This window comes from Mastacembelus armatus, chromosome 9, assembly GCF_900324485.2.
Source record: "Mastacembelus armatus chromosome 9, fMasArm1.2, whole genome shotgun sequence".
NCBI classification, from domain to species: domain Eukaryota; kingdom Metazoa; phylum Chordata; class Actinopteri; order Synbranchiformes; family Mastacembelidae; genus Mastacembelus; species Mastacembelus armatus.
In genome coordinates this window covers 7,646,322-7,664,388 of record NC_046641.1, presented here as the reverse complement: position 1 = coordinate 7,664,388, position 18,067 = coordinate 7,646,322, and positions in this window count along the sequence as shown.

Below are 18,067 nucleotides of genomic sequence, written 5' to 3'. Positions count from 1 at the left end.
CTTGCAGTTTATGCTAAAATGGTTGGTGTAGTACGTGAGTGTGGTTTTTGTCTAGTGAGTGTGTGAGCCGATTGCGTGATTGGTCGACCCCCTGCCTCCTCTTGCATGAAGTCATTGAATGGTCTGTACATTCTCAATCATGATAAACAGTGGAATGAGATCAGTATCTGCCACAGTCCAGTAACTGAACCTGCAAGAGGATGCAAAGCTTCTCTTTGTCTGTGATGCTTGCCTATCAGAACTGATGATTTATTTTGCACAAAACAGATGTCTTTTCCTGGAACGTTTGACAGGCAGCAGTGCATTTTCAAATGTCATTTTGGCCTTTGAAGTAGTTTAATATAAATATCTTGTAACCTAGTAATTAATATTTGATTAGTGAACTTAAGCACCTGACTGTTACATTCTCAAGCTGATGAACGTCCACATTTATAAGTAACATCACAAATGCATTTCCATATCTGTAGCACATGCACCAGATTTGTGCGTGCAGTACACTTCCTTGCAGAGTCTGTAATCAATTTGATGAGAAAACCATGCACTGGAAAATCAAGTTGCAGGTTGCATCTATACTAATTAGGTTTATGTGATGTCACTTTAATTGGAAATACATACTGCACAAATCTGATGAAATTATTTGGACCTGGCTTATGTTTCAGTGTTTCCTCAGATAGCTGCTCGCTGCAGCAACGACCCCAGTGGAGTGCTGATCAAAATGGCAAACTTAACACAAAAATAAATATGACTTTGATAACATCTGTGAGTTCAGGTCTGATTGTATGCAAACCACTGGGCAGCAGTGTCAAGTAAAGAGACCAAAGTGCTGGTCTGTTCTTCAGAGCTTTACTGCTCTGCTCCCCTGTTCAATTGAGTCGAGAAGCTGGGCAGAGAAAACAAACTTTTGCATCTTAACATCTAGTTTTACATTTCATTGTAAGCTTGCACAACTGTGACATGCGGGAAAAGCCGGTTTGTCTTTACTGTGATTAATGCATTATGTACTTCTTTAAAAACAATAAAAGAAGCAGAAGTTTTCTTTTTTTTTTTTTAAATTCTTCTGTGGCTCTTGGGATACATTGGGCAGAGCATTTCATACCTACTGTACACACAAGAGGCTGTCATCATTCTGTGACTTTTTGGACAGTTGTAGGTGTATCTGGCCGACAGTTCACACAATAAAAGATGGAATTTATGCATGGGATATAATTGTTAGTGGGGGTAGTGAAGCAGCATCATCCAATCTAGCAGCCTCAAATAGCAACCTCTCAGCAAACATTTCATTACTGCTGACAAGTGTACAGTGGATTGTAATTGGAGATATCCCCTCATCTAAAAGCCCTCCTTACTTCACCGATTGCCTTCTCTAATACTCATCTTTTTTTCATCATAAACTTCTTCGTGGGGTGCTTTGTGTCCCCTGATGATATCTCGCAATTGTTAATTTAAATTCAAATTTTGGTGTGTGAAGTTAATTAGTTGCATAAGCCAATGGCTAGATAGGCCAGATTTGGAGATTGGATCTTGTGACTATGTGGCACTTGGCTGATTTGAGATACATGGAGGCTTGGTTTTGTTTTGTATTAAACTGTGTCATGTACTGTCTTATTATTGGCTAGTACCTGCTTCAAAGGGGAGCCAGAGGCAACACAGGGCTCACATACATAAAGTGTAATGTTACTTCCAGTTTAGACTAGGTGTCACTGCAGTTTGTTTTATAGGTGATGGCATATGGATCAGGTGACAAAGCACAGAGGGCTGTTTGACTCATCTGAGTTTTATATTGATGTTATTCTACTGCTTGAAGATATAAACAGGCCTGAGGTGTCAGCCAGATGGCGATGGAAGAACAGATGATCAGTCCAGCGGGGCTCGTGCATGACTTCACACGTTGGTCAGGTACTTCCTGACTGTAGGGGAACACTGGAGGAGACCCCCCATATCTGTGACTGTAGTCTCAGACAGCAATCTATCTCCTGAAATCACATAAATTCCCTGTGTAGGACTACAGGTCCAGCATGCTCTTAGAGCTGTCCTCAGAAAAAAACAAAAACCTTCATAGGAGGAAGTGGGTTTTCCAGTGAAACAATGGAATTACAACTCTTACCATCAACTACAAAATGTAGAAAGAATTGGGGCCTAAAGGTAGATGAAGTATACTAAAAGTGTAGTAATGCAAGAGTAAAGATTATAACAGAGAGTTTAATAAGATGATGTAATGTAGCATTTTATACTACCACATACAGTAAATTCCCAATAGAGCATGAATTAGGAGTTTTATAGATTTTACTATTTGGTTATTCTTAAAGCAGGTGTCCAGGCTGTTTTTATTCACGTCAACACACATAATATCGTTACCACGCAGCTGCAAGCAGCACAACACCAGCTGTATGCTGCCCCCGGTACCGGTGGATGTTTTACCCTGGCTGTCCTGCAGATGGCACACGCACCATTCCCGAGGACGGCCTGCAGATCTGATCTGAGAGCGGCTCAGACAAAGAACACCACGGGGCACGACAACAGCCTGACATTTAAAACCAGCGGGCCGTCTGGAGCTGGATCTGTTGCCTTTATGCTATAGACTCGTCAAGTCAAAATCGTTATTAATATTATCATTATTATTATTGTTGTTGTTGTTGTTTTGTTGTTGTCGGACAAAAAACGCAGACCCTTTTTATTACTTAGCCAACGACTGCTCCGCGTGGCGTTTTTCACAACGTGAAAAGTGTCTCAGACAAACATGACACAAGCGCGCGCGCGCGCGCCTGCTTTACGGCCCTCACGCGCACATAATCCAGGCTGAACGTTCTTGTCTGCTAATGGCGGGAAATCTTCACTCAGGACAAAACAGCACACAAGGCAGCGTCACGTCAATTAACTGGGGTGTGTGTGTGTGTGTGTGTGTGTGTGTGTGCGTGCGTGCGTGTGCGTGCGTGCCTGCGTGTCTAAATGAACAAAATGTCACATCCACATATTAAAACTTAAATGAAATAGCCGCGAGGATTCAGAGGCAGACGAGGAGATTAAAACTCAAAGGGATACCAAGTCTCTGCGCCCTGAGGTGCTGATACTGTAAGAGAGGCACACAGTAAAAGCGAGTGCCATTCTCTGTAATCATTTCAGCTTAAACTACAGAGACAAAGGGGCTGAGAAGGAGATTTGAGGCTCAAATAACAGAATAGCTGTGGTTCATTAGGAATAATAGAGTCAATGATAATCCATGGAAATACAGTAAATGCTAATAAACACTAACAATCAGTTCCACAGCTCAGATATGTGAACCACTGCCTCACTTTCCACTTTTACTGTGACATTAAAACAACTAGATTTGGTCCAAATGGATAAATGACATTCACCGTGTTTTTCTTTACTGCTCAGCACAAAGGATATCAATTAGGTAAAGGTGTCCATTACAATGGTGCTTTTGAGACTAGCTGCGCCTTCCTTATATTGGGCTGATATCATTAGAAAAAGAACAATTTTCACAGGCTCGGCTAATCACCTGTGATAGAAAGAGTGGGAGGCGACATCAAATTGAACCATGGAAATGGAACAGGAATTAGATGCACTTAGCCATCACATGTTAATGGCAGCAATCAACAGCCAATTACCCAGCGTATTTGAGTACCTTGACAAGTGCAGGTGTACCCTACAACTAACACAGGCCTTGTTCGTGCATTTCCATAAATTCGACGGTAAACTCCCTCTCTGATTGAGCATGCATGTTTCACTCACGTTGCAATTAAATAACATTGTTAGGGAAGTGTCAAGTGTGGACTGTAAGGGGGGGGGGGCGAAATCCCTTGTGGAAATCAATAACACTGTTATTTGTTTATATTAAAATGACCTTTGTTGTTTTGCCTAGAGAAATCTACATACTGCTTATATGTCTGCTGATTCGAAATTTTCTAAATTAATTTTCAGAAATTTGCTGGCAGGCAGCATTTTCTTTGTACAACTGGCCAGTGCAGCGGTGTCACTGCCTGGCATGGCCCTCACTGTGAACATGATCTGGGCTGAAGATCTGCTGCTGATGCTGATGATCTCTGTCACCGGGGTGGATTTCAGGGCTCAGTTCTGGCTGCTGCCCTGACAAGTCTAGGAAAACACAAACACACAGACACAGACTCACACACGTATTAGATGAACACATCAGCCATGCACACACTGCGAGGCCAGCGTCCCGGTATGACCCATTTTGATTATTCTATCCTTAAGCAACAGGTGACGGGCTTCCCCTGAATGTCATCTGTGTCGTTGGCCTCTGTTCAGAGACAGCGTTCAGGACCCAGGGAGATCTGGCTGGCAACATGCCCGATCTACAAGTGAGCTGTCCTATCATTGACATCAAGTAAGCTGAAGATGTCATGTCTTCAGCTTGTGAGAGTTCAATCCCCCTTTCAGGATGGATCAAGCTCTCTGTTGCTGAAGAGAGGCTGTGCAGATAAGTGTAGCGGGTCATGCCTCCTCCTGGAAATGTCTAGTAAATAACCCTGGGTATACAGGCACGCCTAATAAAGGCCGCTTTGTTGGTGACGATCAACCAATAAATTGCACAAATGCCTGTGTGCCCTATGTAACCTGAAACACTGGGTAAATACTCTAATGGAGAGGTAAAGTGTACATTTTATTTTATGTATATGGCTGATAGCTGTACGAGCCGTTGCATGACCTTACATAGATGCATAGCTCATCTGTGGTAGATACCAGTGGAAACTGCATCGGTGCAAAGCACTGATCCCAGCAGCTGGTGGACAGACTCTGGAAAAGGTTACCAAATTGCAGGGAAAGAACGTAAAAGAAAATGTGTGGAGATGTATAAGTAATCTGCTTTAAATTCAATTATTTAATGAAATCCTATTTTGGAAAGAATGACAATATTGTAATTGGAAACTCACAATAAATATAATTGAAATAGAAATATATACACCTAATTAATTCCTGTTCTATTAAAATGTTTTTACTGTTGTTAGTCAATGGCCTCATTTAAATAATGGACAGTCAATGACTAATAGTGCTACACATCAAGCAAACATATTACCTAAAATTCAATATATTACAATTTGGCCATTGACAGTCCATTAGCTTTTAAGAATGACCTGTTCTTTCCCTCTTCTTTCTCTCTCTTTTGTTTGCCCTCGAGCTACTTGACTTGTTCTACTTGACTCCTGAACCATTTTAATATCAGGCTGCCATGGGTTTCCTTCCTGTAAGGCAGCGTCTTCATATTTCTGTTTCTGCCTTCCCGGAGCGAGAGATAAAACCTGGAGTGCTAAGCATGCTGCTGGTATTCTCTACCAGTGTATATTAAAGGAGTTAGTGACCCTGTTAATGGCGCTTTTAAACACCACTGAAAGTGTGCAGGGGGCACAAATGTTGAGAAAATATTTGGGGTTCATTTGACTATGATATTTGTGTGAATAGAACAAACACCTGTGTTCTCATATATATAGATATATATATATATCTATATATATAGATATATATATATATCTATATATATAGATATATATATATATCTATATATATAGATATATATATATATATTGAATTCTTGGACCAGAGGATGGTTCTAAATTTTTTTTTACCTTTTTCTGCACATTGATTTCCAATAGCAAAGACACATATTATAGTGTTGTTGTAGGTTGCCATTTTTTGACAACACTTTTTAAAATTCATTTTATCAATGTGCAATGTTGGAAAAATTTGCAAAATCGACAGAATTCAATATGTCAGCTCAGTTTTCTTTAGTGCTAAATGCAACAGCTAGTTAACAGCTCATATTAATCACTGTTGAAATGACATCAATAAAGCAGCCCAACGGAAAAATGGCAATTAAGCATTTATTGGTCCAATGTGATCAGTGTTGTCAGAGGTCATGTGCAGACATCAGTGTCAGTGTGTGTGTGGGTGTGTGTGTGCGTGTGTGTGTGTTTGTATGCATGTGCAGCTTGTGCATGTTAAATCTGGCCCAACTTTTTTTTTTATGACTAACGTCTATAAAAGATGCAGCAAACACTTACACTCCGTCTCTCTGTCGCTGGCACTTCATTGCTTACTCACAGAGGAGTCCATAGTGCTATATATTAATTAGGGGTTTCAGAAACAATAATGGTGGCAATAAAGACAGTCCTCCCTCTTTGTCCTCCGCGTTTTGCCGTCACACGACATTAGGAGGCATGTGAGAGGAGATAGGGGAGGAGGAGAGATACAGCTCCTTTTCTGTGGAATGTAATCTCCCTGATGTTACATGGTGCAGCCTAAACTGATAAATTGCAGATTAAATGGCGGCCACACTCCACTTCACCCTACAGCCCACACCACACCCCCTTGGTTCCTCACATTTTTGCTATTCACTGCCTTCTTGGCCTGTCAATTCTGCCTAATCGTGAGAGGCACTAAAACACCAGGTCTTGACAGAGCCAGATCAAGAATGATGAACATCTCTCAATGGCAAAAGACTCGTGCTCTTAACTCTACTAGAAGGCTCGCATCACTTATGCAGAAATCAGCAGCGTGCCAGCATCCAGGAATTATGCCTGCTGACAGGAGATGCATGAGGTACGCATTGTGCGGCTGGAGCAGCCTTGACAAGTTATAGTTAACTGCAGCAATGGCGACCCCGAACACAAAGGATACAGCAGCTTATTAATGGTGGAGAATCCATGTCAATAATCCCTGCTTTTGGGTTGTGTCCAGAGTCATGCATCTTGCCACTACAACTGGCACACACACTTGATTTTACAGCGTATAAACACACACTGTGACACACAGAGCACACATTACTCTGGCGTTATGGGCTGGAAAGTTTTTTTTTCCTAAAGAATGAATGGCACCGCAGTAGAAAAAATGAAAGGTGACCATAAACATCAGTATATACATCTGTTCTTAATTATTTATCTATCTCAAAAACCCCGTGTGGATAAGTGGGTAGGGGCCTGACCTGATCCATAAGCATGCATACAAAGAAATAAGTCATTAAATTCCTTACTGCATGTTGCTGAGGTCTTTGTGGAAATATTTGTAATGTATATTCTAATTTTTCGGAATAAATTAGGCAGAGATGCATTTCCATGTAAATTTATTCAAGGCAAAAGGAGGAAGAGTGTGGGGGGTGCTGTAAGATCTGCCAGATTATGCATAATTGTAGTATTGTAGCCCTCATTTCTACATCTAGCTCCGTATTGCGTGGTCATTAAATTCTAAAATAATGGGAACCTCACAGCTTCACCGTCCTAATTGCCCCTTCCATACAATTGCCTTCTCAAGACAATATGATGAAGTGTGCTGTAGAATGTGTTAATAAGATGGCATTTCTAACAGAGGAGGACAATGCTTTGGAGTTGTACTTTCAGCGTGTACCAAGTGGAGTGATTTCACTCACTCATTCACTTACTTTCTTTTTTGTTCACCTTTTTACTGTTTGATGCCTTTGACTGTAATATACAACTGAGCTGAGTTTAGTCCTGAGATATCAGAAGGAAAATGAGATTTCGGCTTGTCTCCACGAGTCTCAATATGTGGAGAAATCAAAGAGGGAGAAGACTCATTAATAAAAAGACGTGTCTCTAATCCACTCAGTGGCTGGGAGGAAATTTTTCTAATGAAATGCAACATGTTACCTAATTGCTCGGCTGCAGCAGGAGCAGCGTATACATTTCAAAGGAAAATATGCATGAATTTCAAATGTAGTATCTCTCAATTGAGACCAGATGTGAATGAGAGGAAGGGAAAGAGAAATCAATCTTTGTGATGATGTATGAAAAGGGCAAACTCCTCGCCCAGCATGTACTTTTCCTCATTACCTTTCATTTGGCAACCGAGCATCTTCCACTTGCTGCAAAATAAACAACTTGAATGCAGTGTGATGATATTCAGCCGTCTGTGGCCACAGTGGAACCTGCACGTCCTCATCCTCGTGTAATTGTAAACACACATTTCAGACTGAAAGCTTTAGTTGCACTTGCATGATAGAAGGTTATTATAAGGTGTTTAAAGTGTCCCCCAGTGGACATTTTGTCCATGCTGAGACTTAGTGGACTCATCACCCAGCAGTTCTGCAGGCCCGATCTGTCTGTGCCACAGCCCCTCACACACAGACACACACACACACACACACACACACACACAAAACACCCCAGAGTGCTCTCCTCATAGCCTAACCCAACTAAACATCCTCTCAGCTCATTCAGCCTCTGACGTTTAGCCATGCTTCATCTCCACATCCTTAAAAGCAGAAATTAATGACAAGCACAAAGCTGCTCATTTATAATTGCTTCATTATACTGTTGTGTTCTCCTGACAATAATGGTGTTGCTGGTGTTTTTCTAATTATATGGCATTTTTTTGCTCGTTATCAAGGACTTCAGGTAATTGTGGAGAAAATAATGACTGCCTGCCTGCCTGGTTGCTCTGTCTCTCATGGATTGCACATCACAAACAGTCTCAGTGCAACCCAGAGCCTTATCAAGGAGGCTGTTGGGTTGCCTTTTAAAGCCGACTCCATTTACACTGCTAGTCATCAGTGGCCCAGTGGCTCCAGCGTCTCTAATGAGCAACTTGTATTCATGTGTTTAACTCAAGCTTTATGACAGATTACAATTAGCTTCTATTTTTGTTGTGCTTGAATCACAGACTTTCCTATGAATTCTCATGTTTTATTTGTTCTCTTTGCCTCTCGGAAGACTTGAAGTCATCGGGGTGACTCCAAAAAAAAAAAAAAAATTTAAATAAAATAAAATAATAAGTAAATAAGTAAATAAATCATCTTCTTAAACTTTTATAAACACAAATGTATAATATGGAACTAAATACACATACATCAAACCCCATTCTGTGACACACATAAGTCTCATATGAGAAGTCTCAAATATGATTTGCAACAGTGACGATAAAATCACTAATAATGCTGTCTGTGTAGTGTGATTTCATTCAACTGCGGGGAGATTAGTGATTTGCATTTAATACCCGGTGTGTGCTCTGCTGTTCCTTTTTTATGCAACATTGCCGGATATGGATGATGACATTATAATAATTAAAGAACATTATGGACAGAGGACGCTTTGCTATTTGCTACCGAGTGTAATGGCGGCCAACACAGTTATTTCTATTTGAAGAATGCATCCATGTGTGAAATAATAATACTCCCTCCAGGAATACCATTGTCATATTTTATTCATCAGTATAAAAAGATGAAACAGAAAAACATAATAAAAAAAATGAACTCTCACTCTTCATCTCCATCCTTCTTCCTTTTGTTTTTTAATTCTGCTGTTGCAGCATCCAGCACCATTGCTGTCTGAAAACCTCAGAGGCGGACTTAATTAGTTGCTAAGAGAAAGCTGCCAGTGGTGGGGAGCTAAGAGAGTGGGGCAGATTTTAGTTTGCTCTGAACTTTGCTAATTATCAGGTAGGATGTAATTTTCTCTGCTCCCAAGAGGTGCCCTGCAGAGAGCTGCGCCAACCAAAAGGAGGGAAACAAGGCTGAGCCCAGAAAAGTATGAAATATTGACTGTTCTGAACAAATCCTTTTGTTACTACTTCTTCTTTCAGAGCACTAAGAGGGGTTTTTTTTTTTTTATCTGGAGGTGTGATTATATACAGCGACACATCACAAACACTACCTGAGAGGGTGTGGGAGAGAAGGTTTGCACAAAGTGGTGATCATGGACACGTGGAAACAGGATGCAGCATGGCTCAGAATGGGGCAGGCATCATTTATATCCAGCAATGTCTGAGCAGTGACAGGGACTGTGTTTAGCAGGTTCCTATCCCACATGCATCACATTATGATTCTGAAGTGCCTCAGACGAAAGAGGAGGTTGAATTGCCGTTGACCTGAGTGAGCTAAAATGACATAGATTCAGACAAATAGAGCACTGAGCTAAGCGGGAAAACAAGATGGATGTCTAGTGGCAGCACATCTGCACAGGTTGCCTCTCTCTCTCACTGTGTGCGTGTGTGTGTGTGTGTGTGTGTGTGTGTGTGTGTGTGCGTGTTTGGTGAGTCCAAAGTTTTGACATTTTCTCCAGGTGCACCACATCTAAAGCTGCCTGGGTGCACACTTAATAGATTAGCATGCATGCAAAAAAAAAAAAAAACAAAAAAACTCTAAAAATCAGACAGTTTCACAAACACTCATTTCTTTCTATGTTGCCATGACTCGGAGAAGATCCTTTAACTGCCTTACATCTCAGGACTATTCAGAGAGATCCCTCTGTGTTCCAAAATGTCAACGTGAAGTTTTCAGAGCGGCTTTTACAAGCTTCACAGTTTAAATCTTGGCAGACTATTCTGTGGGTGAGTGTATCACCATGGTTGCAGCTTCTAATATGCACGCCCCAGTGCATTGAGAAAAGAGAGTACTTCATCCTCACTTGGTTTAATTGTCCCTCAGAGACCTGTGGAATTGGAATCTAAGTGGAATACCGGTCTCTTTCTCCAGCCTATCCCCCTCCAACACCACCACTACCCCCACACCCCCTTTCTCTTCCTCTCTCCGGGGCTGGAGCGGGTGTTTGGAGACCCTTGATTTGGTCCTGTCTTTATTTCATCACAGGCATCTTCTCAGCGTGCTCCTCTCGGTGGTGCTTGAGCGCCACAGCGTTAGGCTTTATTAACCCCCCTAAGCAAGTACTACCTAAGGGAGGTCAGACGCTGGTCGTTAAAAATCTATTGTGACTTGTCTGAAAAATGAATAAATGAGCACATTATTTCCTCCCGTTCCACAGCCCCGGTGCACTGTTTGTCTAATCAAGTGCGGGAGCAGGCAAAGTCAACCAGGGTTGACATGCACATTTTATTTAAGTTTTTGTCTGTCAGAGGAGTTTAAATGTGTAATGAACAAAGGAGTGGTGATTTGAAATATAATCCCATTACACTGATGAAATTACAAAGACGACGAGAGTTCACAAATCATGCTCATTGTTTTCTATCATGAGCGATGCCCCTGTTGAGGTTGTGGCGCGAGGAGGAAGGGCAGACCGTGAATGAATAGTGACAGCGCTGTGAGGGGATTGGGAGTGCAGCATGGCCCCGGCCTCGTTGCACCTCCCTGTACTGGGATCTGCTAAAAGGCTTTGTTCTTTCCTCTGCTGCTGCTCAGGATGAACCCATTAGAATTGACCAAATGCAAAAATAAAACTACAGAAAGTGCTATGTCTTGGTCAAAGTAATGAGACTTGAGAGTTGGACATATTTAGGAAAAGATTTTTGGATGATTTTTTCCTAAAAACCTGCTGACACATTAAACTGTTGGGGATTTTCTGACAAGAAGTTGTGATATTGTTTCCATCTCCACTAATACTACCTGCTGGCTCCCTTGAGCGCGGGAACAAGAGCGACATCATCTGCTCGTGATTGAACTGTTCATTTCTCTTTTTGAGTCAAGGTTGTAAGATATTGTCTTAAGGATTAATATAGCTGTGTGTGCAGAAGCTGCAGAAGCCCTTTGATGTCTGCCTTTGATAAGGAGGGTGCTAACAGTCAGGCCCATGGCTTAGAGAAAGTTGCATCTGACTCCGGGAGAAAAATACATGGGAGAAACTTCTGTTTTAGTTTTCTACAGCTTTAATTGGAAGCCTCATATGCCCCTTAAACAACATCATCTGAAGCTAATAAGACTTAAAAAGTACATCTGGCTCTAAAATGCTTACCATTTTTAACACTAATGAACTGAGGCGTGCAGTAGAGATTGCCAAACTGCGAGGAGATGTACAGTATATTCTGGAGAATTCCCCTGCTGCACAGGAGCTCATAAAACACATCTGAAGACAGGAACTTGTATCTGGTTATTCGTGTTTAATTGGAGGCGCTGAGTGATGCAAACTAGGTTTTAATGCCCTCCCCTGCTGCCTGACTACAAGTAGCATCAGTGTTGCCACCCCTCCTTTTCCATCTATCCTTGCAGAAATGACCAACCATATCGCTAACAACGTCTGAAACACACTGTTATGAACTCCCTTCTAAATACAGCAGCACAACATGCAGATATTAGACACTAAATGCATCTAAATGCCACAGTTTTTTTTTTTTTTTTTTTTTTTTTATTCCCTGGCATGGAAAGACGTGCAAAAGTATTGTGACAACCCTGCCAAAGACATTGTCTTATGACTCATTTGGGAACTTTATTAAATCATGCTTGCTTGAGATTATTTTTGGATTTTAAGAGCTGGCCATATTAAGGCATTTATTAATGTGATACTTATGTCATCAGTCCCAAGAGGCTCAGTCTTGGCTGCCCTCTAAAGCTCGTGGCAAGGGTGACACCCAGCATGTAAAGTAAGAAAGCTGGGTGTCAGCTGTGTGATGTATTAAATGTGGACTCAATGCAGTTGACAATTACATCATTCAAAACAGATCGACAGGGAGGCTCCACTAAACCCTCCAACTGTAGGGGTCATTTGATATTAATTTTCCTCAAGTGTCACATGTGCTCTCTGACAAGCTTTGTCCAGTGTCTGTTTTTTTGTTAAACACTTGACACAACGTTCTGTCTCGCAATGTTATGTTTCCTTGATGCTCCGATCTTCATGTAGACTATAATAGCTCATGCTGTAAACATGAGAACAGATTGAATAAAGAATACTTTGCTTTCCCTTGGCCCTGGAAAACAGTTCTGTCATGTGCTGTCCACGCTCATCTCAGCTCTGGGCTGGCTGTGGCGCCTTTATTCAATGTGACAGAGGAGAGCTGGGGACTCTTTCTCCTGGCACCCCGGTACGCGCCACACTGACACTCTCCTCTGAAGTGCCACATTAATTCTAATAAAGCGCTGCCTTACCAGGGCCCATGAAGACCAGGGCTGTTATGGGGGGTGGGGTGGATGCTAGTATAAATACCAGGCTTAATGAAGGGAGGCAGTGGTGGCGCAGGTGGTGTGGCAGTGCAGGTGGCACCTATTGCCCCCAGGCTCCTGGGTGAGTCCGCTGCCACTGCCACTCCAGGGGGCACAGCAGCAGAGATTGCATTTTAATTACCAGGTACACCTCGTCCTCCTGACGGGTCACCGCCTTGGTGGGAGTCGGTGTGCAGACGTGCCTGTTTTCAAACCTGCTTTATCTCTACCTGCATGTTTACAATGAGATACTCCCCTAAATGTTGTAACGCAATGCTTGAGCACAAACAGGGATCTTATTGTTCATGCTTGGCCTGTCTCCACTCAACATAACTAATTCTGTATATGGGAGAGACCGGCATGTTCCCTGAATTATGTGCACCTCTCTGCCTGTGGGGAGGCATCCATCCAGCCCCAGTCAGTGCTAACCCTCCCCTTGAGGAACCCTATCCACAGGGAGGTCCACACCTGTTTCCTCCATCCTCACTCTGTAAAAACCATCTCTCTCCCTCTTCCAGGGGTAACTCAAAATTGTTGACATTTCAAATGCTTCTTTAGTTAGGGACTCTATGCTAGTGGTGTACCTGGGTGAGAAATGGATCATGGTTTCATGCCACCAATCCCCTCATTGTGTCAAGACCCTTTGCAGATCAGTGATGAGCGGGCTTGGAGGGCGGAAGGGAGGGTTGTATGTCCAGTACATGTGAACCCCCCCCCCCACAGACGCGCGCGCGCACACACACACACACACACACACACACACACACACACACACACACACACACACACACACACACACACACACACACACACATACACTCCCACCCCCACCCTCTGGGGATGCTTCTGTCAGCACACACCAGCATTCAGCAGCACAGATGTTGTTGCATTGTCTAGAGCACCAAAGCCCCGATCAGCCCAACTGGGAGCTTCTACTCATTAGCTATTGTCTCTGTGTGTCTGACTAGGCCTTTGATGAATGCAGCAGTTAGCTGAAGATCAGACGCCAGACAGAGAGAACAGAAAAAGAACCATCTATCCATCTGCAAGATACAGTTTAAAACATAATATCCCTCTCTCTTCAACATCTTCAAATTCACCATTGCCAATTTCCAACTTTAAAGAGCAGCTGTATACATATCTGAATTGAGTTGGATCTTCTCCTTGGTCGTACAGTTTCTCTTTTAGCTTTTCACTGCACTCAGCAAACATACTATATCATTTTAAGCTTTGTATTTACCATAAAGAGCATGGGCTCTAAGCTCTGGAAAATAAAAGGGCACTATGTCTGCCACTTGAAAACTCTGCTTCCCTCTTTGCTTACTCACCCAGAGAAAGGCCAAGCTATTATTTATTTAATTCCCCCTCCGTCCCTTCTTCTCTCTTCCCCTGTATGCACCCATCCACCCTCCCAGCCAGCCAGCCAGCCAGCCGGGCTATGAACACATTGCAGGGCCTGAGGGCAATACTGTGGACAACCTGCACTGTGTTCACATGGCTGAGCAGAGCACAAGTGGGGAAGACTGGCACGCTGAAACCAAACAGGTGTATGATTCAAAAGCGTGAGCTGTGAAGGGTAAATTTCTTATACAAGTCAATGTTGCTGTTGGAGCAAACAGCGGCTTGGAGCTGTCCCAGGAAACATTTACACACACTGTGACTTTTTACCTCTCATAAGCCAAAATGCATTTCTATTGTTTCTTGGCAAGCGGCGAGGATACTTTGCTGGATTCCCTCATTTCATGTCAATGATATTATAAATAACGGTATTTGTTTCATTCAGCTTCTAGTTAATCTAGATGCTACTAATGTGCCAGTGCTGTTATGTCTATGCAATGATGTCAGTCCTGCAAAATCTGTGGGTTTTCTTTTGACGAGTTCTCAGTTTTTGTAGGTGGGCTTCTTCATTTAGCCACAGACAGTATCACTGCTTGTGTCACTGTTCTGCTTATTTATTTATTTTCAAACAAATCCCTTTTCAGCTGCCGTTAAATAGTTATCACTTCCTGTGCATCAGTGTTTTTTTCTTTGGAAAGATCTTGCCAACACTGGAGCAAATGTATCATGAATTGGATGAGTGCTAAATGAAGGATATGCTGTGTTACATGTGGTGTTAAGAAAAAGTCAGTATTATATTTTTACACTTTACAATCTAACTACTTTAAACAGATACATGATCATTTTTATTAGTATTTTCTATGATTTCACCATTTTGTGAAATGTTTTTCTGTTAATTTGCTCTGAAACTTTACACAGTAGCACCGTAAGCACAGCACAGCAGCTTTAGAGGGGAGTTGCATTGTTTTCTATTTACTGCACGACTGAAGAAGAAGAACACAATGTAAACGGCACTAATCATTCCACAATCTTTGCTATACATCAAGGGCAACAATGCAGAAAGTTGCAGGTTTCATCACTCTGAAGTGCTCAGATTAGAAAATGATCACACAGAATTTTAATTTACTTTTCATCATTTTTCCCTCTGCTCTTTGTTTCATGAATCTGATTCAAGAATTGAACTAATCTGGCAGGTTGTAAACAATCTAACAGGGTTAGCGAGTCTATCTAAACCCCTTTATTTGAAAGTGAAACTAAGAGTAAGCACACCCATATCATCAGTAATAATTCCTCATCGCACAACAAAACTGTTATGACGTTGTAAATCAGTGTTCAGAGGCTAAGCCTGCAAACTGTGATGGGTGACAGCAAAAAACTTTGGACAATAGTAGGTAATAATTTTACAAATCACCTTCATATTTCACAAAGTTTTTCCTTCTTAAATCTTCTACAATTATCTTATTTACTTGCTGGTGTTTTTTCTTCCAAGTCGCTGCCATTCTTACTAGCAGTTTACTATATGTTGATAGATAAAATATTTTTACTGATATGCAAAGCTACGAAAATGAGACAGGTTGTATAAAAGGTTGTATATTCCTTTAACTACTTAATGACAGTCAAAGAAAGTTATAGGGCTACAGTACATTCAACGATTTCATACAACTGTCCAAACCTTTTCATTGCACTTCAACAAAACGTGTGACCTGCAAAGTGAGAAAGTGCAGTGTGGAATAATATGGTTTAACAAGAAATCAACAGACCTTTCCACACTTTGGGAAACAGAAATGACACAATGTCCCTGAGGAGTCACTAAGGAAGAAGACATAAATCTCCGCACAGTCAGTGCTTCAGGGCTAGACCTTGGGGTTAAGATAAGAGACCATGTTAGTGGTTATTAAGTGAAAGTTTCCAATCGATAGCCAGAGAGACGTAATCAGGGAGGGTTTAATTGCAAAGGGGAAGACATCTATTCATGTAATAGCAGCAGCTGTCCAGAAAAGCTTCATTTTTTTACCCCTGAGTTTCCCTCCCACTGTCTGACTCCAACTGACCTCCTGAAGGGCCACCGCTCATGTCGTGTATGGCTGTTAGAAATTTCACTCCTGTTTTGTGTCATTTGTATGACTAATCTCTGCAGTAACGCAGCTATTACTGACATCACTGCATTGTTAAAAAAGACACTTATCTACATGTTTTAGTCAGAATCATCACCTTAACTACATTCTGAATAATTTTTATCCTTAAAAAGGATTTTGCATCGGATGCTTGATACTGAATGTACTGCAGACAATTGCATTTGCCTTCACAACAAATAACTTCTTTTTCTTCAAACGATAGTACTTTTGTACAAAGCAAGAATCAAGTGAGCTTGGGAGAGAAGTTTATCCACTTTCCTGGAGGAAAAGGAAAAGTTATGAATAGCACTCATTTCTTTTATGACTCTGAATTCTCTAAAGCATTAACCTTTAAAAATTAGATTTGCATCTGCATTTGTCAACCTTCCCTGGGTAAACATGGCAATAAACACCTTAGAGACTCCAAACATCTCCCATGACCTCAGAAAATATTTGACTCTAGTTATATATCAACCATCAGTTACACTCATGCAAAATGAATCACTGAATAGCCCTTTGTGCCTTACTGTCAGTACATCAGCCGAGGAAATAAAGTGCATTGATATGGTATAAAGTGAAAGGATTTTCTAACACTACCCCAAAATTAATCTCTATAAAATTCAATGTGTTTTTTGCTAATAAGGCATTTCTCAGCAAAGTGCTTAAATATTAGGATTTGGACAAAGTGGATACAAAAAACTGAATGTACCACTTAATGGATTTGTTTTCTCTTTTCTTACCTAAAGAGACTCCTCTACATTATGTTGTATGATCACAGTCACCATAAAAACCCATTTATTTCTACACCAGTCCCTGTTCCTGGTTCTGCAGCAGCCTGTTCATTTCTGGCTCCATGTGCTGCTTGATCACCAAAATCCAAAGGCGACTTATTGCAGGGAATTTCATGCCATGAAATGATGATGATGATGTGAATGGATGGCTGATGCCACGTCAAATCCAGTAGATGTCAGTAAATTGGAACATATGTTACTTTAACTATAACATCATGATAATTCTCCTCCAAGATGGCTCATAAAACAGGAATTTATTAGTCTAAATCTAGGGCGATGATAACAGAGATAATTTTTAATGTAAGGTTAACGCGAGAATCAAAAGATAAAAATGGACCCATTGGCCTTGTATCAGCTGGATCCTACAGTGGCGTACGAGAATCTGAACAATTTTTATGCACCGTGGGGTGTTCCCCTTTCATTACATTTTATAGCTTAAAGCATAAAAATATACGGAACATTTTCATGGCTAATAAAATCTCAGATCTTTACAGGATAAGCAGAATGGAGACACAACGTAAAGGAAATCTAGCTGGAGCGAAGCTTCTGCAAAATATTCCCCTTGCTATTTGTCCCAGTGCTGTCCCACCAGGATGAGGAGTGTGTTCAGCTGCTCACAAGCCATACCTCCTCTTCCCAGTGGGATCCTGGAAAGCCTGTTTCTGACACAAGCGCACAGCGCTTCCTCTATTCCCACAGACGCACTTTTAAAATAGGCCACATTGAAGAAAACATGACTTTTCACTATTCTAATAAATGGGAGCCTGCCTGTTTATTATTAATGACATCCCAGCACACTTTTCAGATTTGGTTGGTGTTACACCATGTGAGTAATTTATATTCATGCCAGCGTGAGAGTCTGCGTGTGTATGCTTACTGTCTTTTTACTGTCAGCTACGTGTAGTACTTCCATGAAATTTTAATGTTTACCAGGTCCGTCCTGACCTTCTTAATCCTCCTGGTTATTAATACGGTAAAACCAACACAGAGGA